This window comes from Alligator mississippiensis, chromosome 13, assembly GCF_030867095.1.
Source record: "Alligator mississippiensis isolate rAllMis1 chromosome 13, rAllMis1, whole genome shotgun sequence".
In the NCBI taxonomy this organism is placed as follows: domain Eukaryota; kingdom Metazoa; phylum Chordata; order Crocodylia; family Alligatoridae; genus Alligator; species Alligator mississippiensis.
Genome location: NC_081836.1, coordinates 31,561,873 through 31,578,685, shown reverse-complemented (window position 1 = coordinate 31,578,685; position 16,813 = coordinate 31,561,873).

Genomic DNA, 16,813 nt, shown 5'->3' with positions numbered 1-16,813 from the left:
CCTGCTCTCTACATTTTCCTCTGCTAATTATATTACATTGTGGAAAAGTTCAGGTGATTTACCTTCTGTAAAGATCATGAGTAATTATTTCCCATTTGGAGAGACAGAAATCGTTTTGCTCTGTGTATCCAGCCCACTTGCTCTAAGGGGTTTTCAGAATTACTGCAGTACCCAGCAGTAAGAATTTTTCCTCCTCTTAGAAGTCATTTTACAGAGCCTTGTGTCTCTTTGGCATGGTTGGTATCCTTTTTCTAGGGTGAACAGTTTCCTTAGTGGGCTTGGCTAACTGTCACCAAACCAAATCTCAAGGCTACCGTATTAACAATTTGTACAGCAGGCAGAGATGCTTAAAAACCAGACCTCTACCTCTTTAAGAAAAGGCTAAAATAGTCATATTCTTGGCTGAGAGATCTTCACTGAAGTTAATGGTGGTAGAGAATTTGACCCAAATGATTTTATGACCCTGCATTCAAGTATGCAAACTGCAATTCTTTGCTTACAGTGATGTAATTCATTCGAACAAGAGTTTCTTGCCAATTTGCATTCTAAGACATGGCCCAACATTGCAGAACTAGGTGTGACATGTGACATGGAATCTGGGAAAACCTAGAAATTTGGGAGTTAATAAGTAATACGATCATGAGAAACCTGACTTTATTAGATGTGACAAATGGAAAGGAGATCATGGTCAGTGGCATGCTGGAGGGAGAAAAGTAATGAAGCACCTGCATCTGGACTAGGAAGAAGGCAAGGGATCCAAGTCTGCATTCACATTTAAAACACCTGTTTAATTCAAACTAATTCACTCTCTGGAAAACTGGATCCTAAAACAGTTCATCTTTTAGAGTACATATGATATAAAGTAAATGTTTGAAGTTTACTAGACAGGTGACCTTTATTTAACAGACAGCCTTCAAATGAAAGCAGTCAATACAACAGAGTTTATCACAGTAATCTTCCCTAAAATTAACTGGCTGGTTACAGACTGGTTCTTAAAGACATAATTTCCAAGTGTGGTGCAGGAATTTTTCACTGCACAATTCCCAATGTGTCTAAAGGCTGTTTTGGAAATCCTCTCCTTAAGGGGATATCCTATTTCCTTTCTTGGGCTCAAGCACAAATCCCAATAACAACAATTATTTTTTCTGTATCTATGGGGCAGATCTAAATAAAAACCATGGGTAGAATTCATTCCAATGCTTCAGGCCTTGCCATTGTACTTGGATAGCACAGGTCTCATTAGATCTGCATAAGAACCTTTTATTAATAACCATCCCATGATAAAAATAGAAATGATAATAAAAAAGAGGAAAAAGAAAAATGAAAGGCAAACAGATTATGGAGAAAATAGAAATAGCCATAGGGACAGAAGAAAAAGGTGTGGATAAAATGAAGTCACAGCCTGCTGATAGTTAAGGCATCCCATTCTCAAGAGGTCATAATAGTCTTCTTTCATTTCTTACTGGGCTTAGTTGCCTCTTATCAGTGATTATTTTATCTTTTTCTTAGTTCAATCTTGTACAGAATGGAAAAGAAAGGAGCTTGGATTGAATAAAATGGAAGAAGGATTTTGGAGAATCTGCATCTTCTAGGGGCACTTAACCTTTATCAACATTGTTGGCAGCTCTGAACTGAAGACTTAAGTGGAGAGAGAAAAAAAATCACCAGTGTGCCTACTCCAACACCTCTTGGATTCAATGGGTGCTGTTCTATGGATTTAAATGACAGCTGAATTGGGTCCAAAGGCTGCTTACATTTTTTCTTCAACAATGAGGACTAGAGTGGGAGAACTGTTAATTAACCTCAGTGAATGCATGCTATTTGCAACTCTGTGCATGAGCTACCAGCACCACATCCACATGTTTCTTCACAGTTAAAGTATGATTTGACACCACAAATACCAAGACATTCAACAAAAGGTCATCTAAGCCAACTGTTCAAACCATATGGGAAAGTTCAGTTCAGAGCTGCCAACAGTGTTAATAAAGGTTAAGTGCCCCTAGAAGATGCAGATTCTCTAAGCTCCTTTTCTTGTATTCTGTACAAGATTGAACCAAAGAAAAGATAAATAATTCCTCAGGCCCCTCACTGGGCCGCACTATCCAGGCCCTCGGACCTACCTGGCCCTGCACTCTATTCCCCAGCCCCTCGCTTGGCTGTACTCTGTTCCCCGGATAGTGAGGCCCAGACCAGGAGCCTGAGGAATATAATGAGGCCCAGTGAACATAATGGGACCAGAGGGGTCTGGTGGCCCAGAGAGGGGCCAGGATTAGAGTGCAGGACTGAACAGGTCCAAGGGAGAGTGGCCAGGAAAGTGGATCACTAAGCTGACTGGCCAGAGAGGGGCCAGGAGGGAGTCTGAGGAGCCTGGTAGCCCAGGGAGTGGCTGTACAGGACTGAGGGGTCTGAGGGTCCAGAGAGGGTCTACAGGAGAGACCGAGGGGTCTTGCAACCTGAGCGGGGATGAGAGAGAGACTGAGGAGTCTGGCAGCCCAAGAAAGGGGATTTGTGAAGGGACCTAGAGGTTTGAAGGCCCAGAGTGGGACTGAGAGAGGCTGAGGAATCGGAAGGTCCAGTGAGGGGCTGTATCAGCAACTGGTATAACATCTGTAAGGATGCCATCTGTGAGGTATGATGTAGGGTAGGCACGGAGCCATGCAGTTGGCTCGTAAGGCCAAGACCACAATCTGGATGGTCACTGATATAAGACCAGGACCGCCTCCAGCACTCTGTATAACAATGAACATCAAGGTGTAGCAGGGAAGAGCTGGGGAGACTGCCCATAGAGCAGGGCATTTTTTAAAAAATTGGGGGGCGGGTACCCTGCAACAATATGATTTATGGCTTACAAAATCATTCCTTCTCTAGTGTTTAAGGCAGACAGATGCAAAATGGTGACTAATACAAACTGTATCAAGAGTCTGTCTTTAAAAACTGACTTTCCCATATGGTTTGAACAGTTGGCTTAGAAGAACTTTTTTTGAATGTCTTGGCATTTGTGATGTCAAGTGATACCTTAACTGCAAAGAACCATGTGGATGTGGTGCTAGTAGCTGTTACACAGAGTTGCAAATAACATGCGTTAACTAAGGTTAATTAACAGTTCTCCCACTCTAGTCCTCATTGTTGAAGAAAAAAATCTAAGCAGCCTTTGGACCCAATTCAACTGTCATTTAAATCCATGGAACAGCATCCACTGAATCCAAGAGGTGTTGGAGTAGGCATACTTGTGAATTTTTCTCTCTCTCTCTTTCCACTTAAGTCTTCAGTTCAGAGCTGCCAACAAAGTTAATAAAGGTTAAGTGCCCCTAGAAGATACACATTCTCCAAGCTCCTTCTTTTTCTTCCATTCTGTACAATCCAAGCACCCTCCTTTTCTTCCATCCTGTACAAGATTGAACCAATGAAAAGATAAGATAATTCCTCGGGCCTCTTGCTGGGCCTTACTATCCAGGCCCTCAGACCCATCTGGCCCTGCACTCTATTCCCTGTCCCCTTGCTGGGCCACTGGACCCATGCGGTCCTGACCTCCCCTCACCTGTCTCTGGGCCTCTGCACCCACGTGGTCCCTGTCTTCCCTGCCCAAGTGCTTTTCTGTTGAGGTGTACTCCTGTAGCCTTCCCCCCACACAGTAACCCACAAGGCAGCAGGAGCTGAGGCTTTCCGGTGCCCCCTCCTTGCCATTCCCTGGAGTGCCCAAGCATGGCAGTTTATGGAGGCTGCCCTGCCACAGGCAGTCCCACCATGCTACCTAGCCCCAATAGGATGTAGATTTATTTCTTACCCAGGACCAGTCTTCAGGCCTTCCTGATCCTACCTGTCCCTGTCTGGACTCCCTCTAGGAGTCCTACACTGCTCCTGGGCTCCTAACTACTGGGCTCTCTGGCCAGGCTCCATCGCCTCCCTGAGTCCTCCATCTCTGGTTCCCAGCTCACTCTCGGAGCCCTTTCCTTGATCCCTCCTCATCAGATGGCCTAGCACTACTCATTGTCATCCTGGGCTGCATGCCCCTTGACCCCTTTCTCTTGGCTGTGGCCACACAATGACCTTTGGCTTCTCCTATGCCCTGGCTCCACCTCTGGTCAGCTTAGAACTCCTGGCTCTCCCAGCTCTGGAAGTCTCTTTCACACTTCCGCCTCTTCCTGGACCCGGGCCCTGCACAGGCCAGTGGAGATTCCCAGGGTTAGTCCTCCGGCTGTCAGCCCTTGCATCACTGTGGGTCTGCCCTCTCAGGGCTCTCCAGAGATCACTCCTGCTCTCTCTGGGCTCATACAGAGTCCTCCATAGGTTTTCTCCAATGCAGCCTCTTCCTTCTCTAGGCTCATCTGGACCCCTCAATAGGCCTCCACACTCTGCCGCACTCACTGGGTCTTGCCTGGCCTCTCATTGAGCCCCTCTCTCTCTGGGCTCCTCCAGCCTCTCAACAGGGCCCAAGCACTCATCCCCCTTTTCAGGACTCTGTACCTCCACACTGGACCTCCCAGTTACTTCCTCCATCTTATTTCCTACCCAAACCTCCAGGTGTTATTCTCCTTGCTGGCATTCAGGAGCAGCAACCTTGCTGCTGGGTGATGTTCCTACACCAGCTCCCAAAATGTTACTGCCAGCCTTGCTCTCAGGGTCTGGGCTTATATTCTGTCTAAACCTATCCCTCCTCCAATCAGGTGACTCGCTTGATCAGGCCTAGCCGCACCTGCCTGCTCCTGGGCCAGCGGACTCCACAATTAGCCCTGATCCCCACCTGCCAGTGGCTCAGCAGATTGCCTAACCTCTTAAAGTGGCAGGCACATCAAGTGCCCTGCCACACATATAACAAAATCTTCCCACTCTGTGGGATTTTGTTTAGCATGATAATGGCAAGAACCTTATCTATTAATATTTACATGTACACCCTCATTTCTGATTTACAGACAACCCTCTAACATAGGTGATAGAACCTCTATCATTCAGACACCCAACTACAGTTTGGAGAAGCATCTAAACATTTCAATGTCTTTCCAGACTCAACCTCCAAACTTGAGGTTGACTCCTGAAGTGCAAAATCCTAAAGACAGACAAGAGGATAAGCTGGTTCAACCAGCTGCAGAAAGGAAAGAAACAAATCACATTTGGTTTCACTATGAATGTGGACCAACAAGCCTTTCTTTCAAATCATAAAGGTTTCAGATACATCATCTTGGTGGGACCCATTGCAGGGATACCAGACAGCTGTACAATTTAGTATCTGATCAGAGTTTAGATTACAAGAATATTATTCACAGTATTTCTTTATGCCTTTCCCTACAGTGAGGGGAGCCTACCCCCTACATTTTGTGAGCAATGGTGATTCGTTCATTAAAAGACTGGGGAAACAGCATTGCTCTTTGCTAGACAGGGTATGCCAGGAGCTGTTCGGGTCTTCCAACTTCTTCTCTAACAGGTGAATTACTGACACTCCTCTTTCACATCATTAGCTAGAGGTCTCTATGGAATCTTTCACAAGACAAAACCAGTAAATTTTTTCTCCCTTGGTTCTTTTATAATATGTGGTTAGCTGACATCTGAGGCTTCCTACAGATAATTTCAACTATCTAACTGGAACAGCTACTGCAGTACAGGAGTAACAATAATTGCTTAACCCCAAAATAGCTACATTTTACAAGGGATACTATCAGAGCTGTAGAAATGCCAAAAGAAACTTTATTGAAACTTACAATTGTCATTATCAAATGAGCATTGCTACTGATGTAGAAAGAAATATATTCATCCACATGCAGGTGGTGGCTCTTTATATGCAGAAATAACTCTTTTGACAAGTCAGGTAACTGAACAAAGCATATTGCAGAGACATTATTTTTCATTTGAATATGGAGGCAGAGTTATCTTCTCAGCATTAAGGTACAGGACACAAATTAAATGATGAGGAAAGCTCCTGTGTGTGTTAAGATGCTGAAATATCAGTACCTCAGCATGTTGTATTAGTTTTACTGTTTCATGCTTTCAGAATCTATTATGGTTGATATGGTTTGGGTCACTTCTTAAAGAAGGTTGAATTGAAGATTATTCCTACTTGACCTATATACCTTCATTGTCCTTGACCTATATACAAATCTGAGCCTTCATGTCAGTTTTTCCACCTATAGGTTATTTCTAAACTTCTTTAATGCCTTGATTGAAGAGCTTATCCATCTGCTTGTGCTCACTAAATCTGTAAATGAATGACAGTGTTCCCAGAGACAGCTGTCAGGCAGTAGCAGCTACAGCTGGCTAGAGAGAATGGGAAATTTATGGTCAACAAATGATGTCCCCCAACCACCCCTCTTTTCACAAACTGGTCAGTCTTGTGAGCCTGAAGAGCCAAACCCAAGTCACTAGAGAAATTATAAACCAGGAAAACAAATAAGGGCATTAAGAAGCATGCAGAAGTCTTCCTAATGAAATATCTTTCCCAACCCACGAGCATAGACATGCTCTGTGGAACAACTACCAGTGTCACATCTACAGTTAGACACATAAAACAGATGTTTATATTTTGCATTTTCTGGCAGCAAACAACTGTGTGGAAAGATCTCCCAAAGGCTATCCAGAAGATAGCCATTCCAAGAAATGAAGCAAATCCATTGCTCTATTTAATAATTTGCTTTTCTGCACACTTGGAGAAGAGATTATTTGGGCTAGATTTAGATACCCGAAGGTGGCACATTTCTTATTAGCACCTAAAGCCCTTTTATCTTCAAGGACAAGTAGATTTCTCTCAGGAAGTTAAACCTGTTTCAACAGAATTACAAAAATTCCAAGTAATGCATAGACCTATAAAACATAATTCTATCATATTTCAGCATAACATTTTGCCAAACCAGAGTTCAGAAGTGGTCTTGTTACTATGATTTTAAAAGATTATGAGCTAAGATGGAATCTCTCTGCTACAATGGCCTAGAAACTAAAGCATATACATCTGTACTGAGTCACTGAAACATTCACAGACTTGACTGAGAAACTGACCTGACAATGGCTGGAGGATGATATTTTCATGATGATTCATATTGTGGTAATGCTTGCAGGGCTCCAAGCTGGAATCTGAGCCCCACTGTGCTATATACTAGATCCTGACTCAGAGAGTTTACAGATCTATACAAGACGCACAATTTAGACAACAGCAGGCAGAAAAGAGGACGGGGTGGGGTGCATTGACACATAAGTGTTACTGCGAAGTTGACTACTTACCTCTGTAGTAAAGCATCACCATCTACACTTGCACCCATATTCGGGCACATTAAATTAATCAACTCCACTGTAGGGGACGCTAGTACACGTGATGAAAAATGGTCATTTTTGTGATTTAATTACATCACGCTGTACATGTTTGGACATATTTTATGATTTAAATGAGTTTGCTATATTCCAACATAAACCACATTCCTATGTAGTTTAGTTTGCGATGTAGCTATTTGTAATGTTGCAGCATTTGACATCTCACCCCCACCACTGCAAGAGAGGCAGGCTGAAGGCAAAAGCAGCAAGGGGCCCAATTGTTTTCTTTTTTTTCCCCATGGAGCCTTCCCATGCCTCCTGCAACTTGGGGGGGGGGGAGGGGGGGACAAGCTCCTGGCAGGCCAAGCAGCCCCTGAGCTGCAGGGAAGGTAATCCTTCCTTCTGCGGAGGAAATGCCCCCTGTGTCCACCCAAGTAGGCTGTTAGGAGGCAGGTGCTGCCCCAGCTCAGGCTCAGGGAACAGCTGAATTGGTCTGGGTGCTGCCTATGAGCTAGAGCAGCATCCACCCGCTAGCCACCCACCTGGGTGCCACCTGGAGGACACCACTGCTGCAGAAGGAAGGACCGGGGCCCCCTGCAGCTCAGGCCCTGCCAGAAGCTCCACCCCCCCCCCCCGGAGAGGTGAGCAGGATCTGCACGGGAAAAAAAGGATCAGAGCCTTCCCTGCTTTACATTGGTTTTCCTCAGCAGAGCCAGTCTATGCGAGCTGCCACTGGGCAATGCATCCCCTGAGCTGCAAGAGGGCTCAGTCCTTCCCTCTGTGGTGACACAGCCCCCCACCCTCCCCCCAGTCACCTGGGTGGGCTGCTAGCTGAGCGGATGCTGCCATGTCTCATACACAGTACCCACCAGATTCAACTCTTCCCTGAGCCCACGCAGGGAGCAGTGTCCAGTGGGCTTCCAACACAGGGGCTTGGGTAAAAGTTGGTAAGAAGGGCTGATCTGTTTTTTTTTCTCCTCCTGCAGAGCCTGCCCACCTCTCCCACAACAGGAGGTCAAGTTGCCAGTGGGCCTTGAGCTGTGGGGGGCCCTAGATCTTCCCTTCTTGGTGGCAGTGCCCCCTGGGAAGCACCCACCCACTAGGAGCCCATCCAGGTATTCCTGGGGCGGCTCTGCCACTGAGGAGGAAAGGACCAGGGTCCCCCTCAGCTCAGAGGCTGCTTGGCCTGCTGGCAGCTCAGCCCCTGGCCAATGGAAATGGAGGCAGGCTACACAAAAGTAAAGAATCAGACCCCTCACCTTAACAGTGATGAAAGGCCCTCATTTGAAACAGTGAGTTTTTAAAGATCGCAATTAAAAACCCACCATTTCAATTTAAGGGACTAAACTCCCATCATGTGTACAAGTGGCCAAGGACAGTACTGTCTGGAACAAATAGTATCCTATAATTTATGATGCCACATGTGCAGAGACGGTGATCTTTCCAGCCCGGGGCTGGTCCGCCCCAGCTGAATGTGCTGTGGTCTTGGGTGCACATGTACATGCTGCACTTGGGAGAAATAAATTCCAGCACAAACTGTTCCCAAGCTTTTCTTTGCCCTAATTGCATGTGTAGATGTAGGCAATACATACAAAATGATTGTTTCTTGTACTAAAAGTATCAGTCAAAAAGCAGCCCCTACTCAACCATACTGAGAATGCTGTGGGCATCACTGAAGAAGTGAAGTGAAGTAGGATCTAATTGATAAGGTGACCACCATATGGATCATTTTGAGGAAGCTCTTCCTGTTCATAATGAGTGCTAGCAAGAGAAAAGGACTAGAGGTGCTTGAAGGAAAATCTCATTAATGGGCAAGTTCTGGAAGAATGGAGGCAGAGCCAACAATTTAGTCAGCTCTGAACATTGATAGGTAAGTTAGAGCTAAGCCAAGAAGAGTTTTAAACGTTAAGTATAGACAGTCAAAAAGCTTGAGGAGGAACCAACTGAGTCTACACAGCTTTCTCTAAACTGTGCAGATTGGACTATCAAACAGAATACTTGTTCACTCATGGGTTGGCCAAGGCAGGCAGACATCTGCACTGGACAAAGCAGGTGCTAATGCATACCTCTCAGCTTTGCCAGGCTGCAAACACCCCAACCCCACCCCCTTGCCAGTCTTCCACCTGTCAGTCATGGGGGGCAGGTGGGGGATGGGGAATGGACCCCTGCCCTGGCATCCCAGCCAGGGGCTGCACAGGGGGTGGGGAAGCCCCTGAGTTGGGGGCATTTTCCCCCACAGTGGGCTCAACTATGCTGTGAATTTCTCAGTCCCACCCACTTGCCAGCAACCCCCACCTGCCAGCCATAGGAGGTGAGGGAGGAATGGACCCCCACCCCAGCCCCCCAGCTGGGGTCTGCAAAACAGATGGGGGGAATTTCCTGACATGGGGGCTCCCCTCCCCATAGCATAGCTCTGCCAGGTTGTAGATGCCACAGCCTTGCCCCCAATGCAGCCCCTCACTTGTCAGCCACAGAGGGGTGGGTGTGGGGGAATGGACCTCCACCCCAGCCTCCCAGAAGGGGTTTGTCAGGAGGTGGGGGGAAAGCCCCCAAGGCAGAGGCTTTCTCCCCTGCACTGTGGTTTCTCCCTGCAGTGCCAGCAGTGTGGTTCCACTGGGTAGCAAACACTCCAGCCCATCCTGTCACCTGCAGGAGGGTGGGTGGGCAAGAATGGACACCAATCCAGCTCAATGAGAGTTTTCGTTGTGTGCACTAAGAGGAAATCTGGAACAGAGAGATGTTATTAAGGGACAAGTTGCAAGATTTAGATATGGTTTAATATGGAGAAAAGGGTGCAGTTAAACTTCAACAAATGACTGGACATCCACAAGAAAATGTCAGAAAGACAGGCTGAAATGTACTTGAGACTGCAGTTCAGTAATTATTGAATGTTGGAAGTTATTTTCTATTATCCCACTTTCTACAGACTGATATAATACGTGAGATTTGAATGTTAGCATTAAGGCATGACATTCAGTTTTGTAAAAGTCCTCAACTGATTTGGACTACAGTATTTCAGTGAATTTCTCTCACACTACACATTGTCACAACCCAAGGGTGTGATTTTTGTTTGTGTGCGCTTCGGCACTGCTAAATTATTTCCCTCCACTCGGAGCTTTCTTTGCAGGGTGCATTTCTTAGTTGCAAAGAGAGAAATGCACGGTGCAAAGGAGTTCCCGCCATTCGCATGCAAATTTGTTCCCCACTATTGGCCAGTTCTAAATTATTCCCACGTGGCGGCTAGTGATTGGCCTGCTAGCCGGATAAGAGGCTTGAGCTGTTTCCGCCCAAGTTGGAGATCTCCGGAGGAGAACCTCGCAAGGGAGGACTCCGTAATCATCTTGAGGAGAACTCTAGGTGTGCTGTGGAGTTTATCAAACCCCGCACGTGCCTTAGAGCTGGCTATAGGGGTCTGATCAACCTCTGGCCTCTCCCTGTCACCGAACGATCCCTTGACGAACCCTTCCCTGCGCGCAAGTTCCACGAAGCCTAGCAAACTTCATGTGAGTTTATCCAGAGCTCTGTCCGAGTCCTTAAGAGTTGAAACTGGAACTTAAACAAAGCTTTTCCTGGAAGTCTTTCCAGCCTGCACCGTGACCATCTACGGTGTAAGTAAACGATCTTAAACAACCGCTAAGCGTCCGTGCCTAATTCTAGTCCGCTGGCCTGCATTCCCCGACCTGCGTGCCAGGGCTGCTGACCACAGCCCGCGCTGCGCGAAAGCCCCTGAGAACCTGGGACCGCTCCCGGCCCACATACACATGGCTCCAGCCTCTTAAATGGGATGCAAAGCAGCAATTTCTTGTTTTGGGGACCTGAGAGTGGTGAAATAAGTGACCCTGTGTTTTAACTTCTATTGCTTTAGATTTTTTGAAGTGCTTGACTCTTCACTGCTAAAACAAAGAACTACCCACTTTTCACTAGGGTTAAAGACTTCCACTCAGAAATTAAAAAAAAAAGAGATTCTCTTTATTGTCATCATTATGTGATAATGATATTTCTGTTCATTTGTATTTTATACAAGCAGATTTTAATTTTAGCTGCACTGTTTTATTCTTCTGTAGTAGAATGCAATGGTGGATACAGGCACCATAAAAATATTATTTATTCCTATATCATCTCATTTTGCAAACAGTGTTGCCTTTTTAATGGCATATGTAAAACTTGCCAGGCTGACTATAAATGCAGTTCCTTAGGAACCATTACAGAGTCTTTAGAACATTTAAGAAACCTTTATTATTTTGATTCTAATAGTTCCATCTGGATCATTAAATCTATCAGGTAAATAGGTCTTTAGAAAAAATTTTAACACACATTAGTGGTTTCTAATGACCATGAAGATGCAGTTACGCTCTGCTGAGTACGTTTTTAAAGCATATTGATATGCATTGTAAAATGCCTTATAAATATACATGTATTTACCTCTTCAATATGGTATCTGCTTTGCAAATTTAAAAAGCCATTTCATCTATTATTCTAAAATAATCAAAATACTGTAATTAGTTGAAGATGGTATACTAATGAAGTGTAATATGTATATGATATGAAAAACAAGTTTTCAGTTATGTGAATCCTCCCCACCAGAACAAAATCTCTTAGATATGAATATTTTTAACACTAATTTGTTTTAAATGTGTGGAAATGTTTAGAAAAGGTTTTTTCTTTTGATTCACCACAACCACATCTATAAATACACCTAAATGTGAGCTAATTTACTATTATAAATGTGACCCTGTTGCTACTGTACTTGTGTGACAACCTCTCTGTGTTGTTTATTTGCATACTGCCATTGTTATGCAAGGTCAGATTATGGGGATTGTCTCTTACCTGCATATCCACCATTGGTATGCATGGACAAATGAGTGAAAAACTCTTTGGTATTTATTTTGACTGTGATAACATGTACTGACTGCCTTTAACATTTTGAATATAAGAGGCCATGGAAGTCAGAAGGCAGGGCCAGTGCTCACAAACCTAAAATTGTGATGTTCATAAAGGGACTGATGCTGTAAGAGAAGGTTGAATTAACGTAGCTAAAGGGTAATTGTTCACCATGACTGTCATGGAAGTCTAAAGTGAAGGGACCCCCAGCTAGCTCAGGAAGCACAAAAGAGTGAACAGAGGCTCCAGATTGGAGCTCTGTGGGCTAAGATCAACCAGCTGGTGCACTGGTCTGATACCCAAGCTGAAATGCAATTAAAATGGCACTACGCAGTGAAGGGCACACCCCTGTTTGCATGTGGCCAGGACTCCCTGCAAGAGCCTCATAGTTAGCTTCCCATTGCCAGCTTCCAAGGGGAGGATCTCAGCCACATGCTCACTTTATGGAAATGGGAGACTCCTCCCTAGCTTGCTACTGAGGACATATAGCTAAGGGCAAGTGAAACTTAGGGGTATCTGAACCCCAAGCCTCTGGGCTTGGGCCTGCACATAAGATACTTGTCAAAAGATTTGGAAGTATACGAAGCCCAGGCTGAAAAGTTTGGGTTGGAGGATACTTGCTGGTAGTAGGGCCATATAAGGTTTTGAATAATTCAAAGGATTTTGGAACTGATCTAACTAATTTGATCTGGTATGTGAAAAATTTTCCAAAAAGGACTTCAAACAGCCCTAATTCCATTCTCCCCAATCCGATTCCAATGAACTCCTAGCACATCAGCTCAAGCAGGACCCCGGGATCAGTGGCATAAAGATCCCTGGGAGTAATGGGGAAGACATAAGGATCCTGGTCCATGTGGACCATCCTCCATATGATATGGAGAGACAAGTGGTCAGTTGAAAGAGTGTTACGATACATCCGGGTATACAGAACAGCAGCAGGGGCCAAATTCAATATAAGCAAAAGCACTTGCCTAGTACTGGGTGAACTCAGGGACCTGTCAGCCCTGGGAGTCTCCATCCCCTGCAAAAGGATAAAGATCCTCAGGGTGGAATTTGACCCAGAACTGACCAGCTAGAGGGCATGGAAAAAGACTGAGGCCAAAGCCAAACAGAGAGTGGGACTATGGCAATTACACTACTTGTCAATAGACAGGCACATGCCACACATAAAGGTGGTGTTACTACTAGTGCTTCTACACACTGCATTAGTCCCCTGCCCCACCCCCAGAGCAAGCCATCCCATCCACAGAATCCAAAGAGCCATGTGCATCTCCTTCTGGAAGTCTATGTGGGAGAAGGTGGCAAGGAACACACTGTACAAAGCAAAACAGTCTGAAGGCAGAGGAATGCCAGATGTCATGCTGTTCCTCTGGGCTAAGTACATGAGCCAGATCTGCAAATTGGCAACACAAACAGAATCCAAAACAGCCCGCTTTGCAGGGACAATGCATAGAGGGTGCACACGGGTGCACGTGCACCCCCTGAGCATGGCGGTGCACCCCATCAGAAAAGGTGCCACCACCTGCAGGCAGTCACTGTTTGTCATCCATCCCTGCCGGCAGTGGCATCTGCTCACCAACCCCCCTGTGGGCGGTCGCTGCTTACCACCACCCCACCCCACCCACCGCTGACACCACCAGTGGCATCTGTGGGTGGTCAGTGATCCCTGCTGGGTGGTTGCCAACCCCTGGTCAGTGCTTGCCACCCTTACATCCCCCGCCACTGACAGTGCCAGCAGCATCTGCGGGAGCTCCTGCTGCCACCGCCATGCTCCTGCTGCCACTGTGCCCCACCAGCCGCCGAGAGCACGTCTCACTTTGTAAAGTATTTTTCAGGACAAATACTGCAACATTGGTGGGTATACATGACAACCAACATGAGCTCATGGACCATGGAGTCCCCGTGGATCTATGAGGTCCTAAAACACTTCCAAGACAAATACAAACTGCATGCCAAGGCCCCAGTGACCCTGGCAAACTGTTGTAAGGTGTAGGAGGTGGTAAAGGCAAGAGACATCATATTACCAGTAGACCTAATACCTGGTGACAGCTACTAGGCTGTGTGAGAGCAAATCTTCCACAAGAAGGAAGGAACAGAAGGAGCACAAAGACTTGAACTGGCAGGTAGCCCAACAGGCACTCCTTATGTGGGCACAGAGAAACAGTGCAGGGTGGAGAGACCCATGAAACTTCCCTAGACAATCTTGCTGGTGGGTGGCAGAAACAATTGACCACCTCCTCTGGGACTGCCCATATGCCAGAGAGGTTTGCAAGAGAGTACATATACTCCTCCTGGTGGTGACAGGGTTCATAACCCTGACCAGAATGGCAGTTCTGTATAGGCAGTTAACTAAGTAGCAAGGGACCCCGACAGCGCACTTCAACCAAGTTATCTCCTACTTCAGAAATGCCCTGTGGAAGACCAGGAACTTTCTCAAAAACAGGCACACAAACCTCCCAGTCAAGGGCTGTATAAAAACAGGAAGATAGTAGAAGTAAACACACAAGAGATGGCAGGCATCATATGGAAGAGAGGGGATTGGGGTAAACTGTTCACAGACGAGCCCTACAAAGAGAACAACAATGAGGACAACAATGATGATAGAGATGATGACAAATACAATGATGAGTGAAAGGACTGGGCAAACAGACAGGGGAGTTAGGAAGAGGGGGGAAGGGCACTGAAGTAGTCCTTTGTGTATGTGTGATGGTTAAAGGTGACTGTAATGGGCTTGTGGAAATGCAGTGTGGTTTTTTGTAATGAGAATAAGACTGGTGCAACTGTAAAGGTACGTTTTGAACTGTCACGTGAACCACAGTGGTCACAAGACAGGTTGGTAGGGGTATAGTTACGTGTGTGTTCATGTGCATGTGCATATGTATGTATGTATATCTGTCTCTCTCGCAAACACACACACACACACACACACACACACACACACACACACACACACACACACACCTCACAGAGGTTTGGAGTTTTTTTGCAAGCTCCAAACCTGACAGGGGAGATACCACAATGAGGTGGTTTTCATCCCAGGTAGTTTTATTTAAATGGCAAGGGAAATACTCTTCTTCTTGGCCTTTAATGGCTTGGTATAGTTAGAGGGGGGAGAATCTCCAAATCGGACAGGCCCCATCCCCCACCAGATCTCCCAGCCCCATCAATGGCTGACCTGACTGGCTCCAGCTCCCAGCTCTTTGTTGGGGAGAAAAGCCCTGAGCTCACTGGCTCCTGCCAGATGGGGGGGTGATCCCCAGTGCCCCTCACTGCATGGGGGGCTCTGCCATGAGCCCCCAGAAGCCTGACAGCTGCTGCAGCAGCCGGTGAGTGGGGTATTTTGGGGGGGGTTTGTTTTTTGTAAAAAACCAAGAACTGGGACTAGGTGGGGCAGCTATGGGGCATGGGGGGCTGGGAGCGCGGTTGGGGGGTGCTTAAGGAGGCTGGGGGAACAGGCAGGGGATGTATCCTGGCAGGGGTCCTCTCATGGTCCTCTCCCCCCTCCTCCAGCCCCCTCCCCTGCCCCCTATTTACCAGCACAGAGTCTGGGTCCAGCTCCATGCAGCTGTGAGCAGAGACTGCCTGAATCTCCAAAGTTCTCTGAATCAATTCAGAGAGCTTCAAATCAATTTGGACCTTTTTATTGATCTCCTGATTTGATTCAGATTCAGAGATTTGACCACCAAATCGAGTCGAATCTCTTCTGAATTGAATCAGCACCCGAAGCTTCACACAGCCATAGTAAGCTCACAAATTGTGATTTGTGTGTTCAAACCTATAGACAGAGGTTGTACTGCTTGGCTAAACCAAGGGGCATTGTGAAATACTCACTTAGAGCATGTCTAAATTGCCTTTCTTCTGATGCCAAGACTGCTACCAACAGCACTCTCTTCTATTTCGGCAATTAGGTGGAGTAGATGGTTCTGAATTGGCCTAGAGCAACCCCAAAGTTACACTCAGGCTCTCTTCTCTTAGCAGAGCTGAAGGATTCTCTACACAACCTATAGGCATACTAATCAATACCACATGTTTGTTAGACCTACATATACTTCACACTAACATAGCTTTCCTACCAATTTACACTAATATCTCCATATCAGGGAGCCTTCCATCACCACCTTTGATTAGTGCTCTCTGTGCAGTTATACCTAGAGGCTAACAACATAGATTTGGGCAGGGGAAAAGATGAGGGACAGTATCATTCTATCAACCACTATTGGTGCTGGCTGCCTATCTTTTGTTTTTCATCCTCTGAAGTTGCCGAAAGACCGTAATTAATTACCTTGATCCATGCAAAAGCTGTCAAGAGAGACTTTACTGAGACCCATACAATTAAAGTATAATTCATCTGGCTTTCTCCACTTTTGAGAAAAACTGGTGTACCTACACAATGCCTTTTCCTTAAGAAGAGAACATAAAGAGGAATGGTGATGTATGAAGCAGGAAACTAAGAGAGTTGGACCTATCATTAAATGAGAAAAAGCTTTTCGGGATGCAGACTCCACTTCTGCTGTATAGAAGATATTGGTAGACTGCTTTTGGCTAACAGTAGGAATGCATGTGTAGAGAAAAGCTATGAAAAAAACTCACTGAAGAGGCTCCCTGTTCTGAATGTAGAAGTAAAGAAACTAGGTTGGAATCACATATTTGATAGTAAAGTAAAAAAATAAGACTCCACTGACATATATAATTCATAGACAGC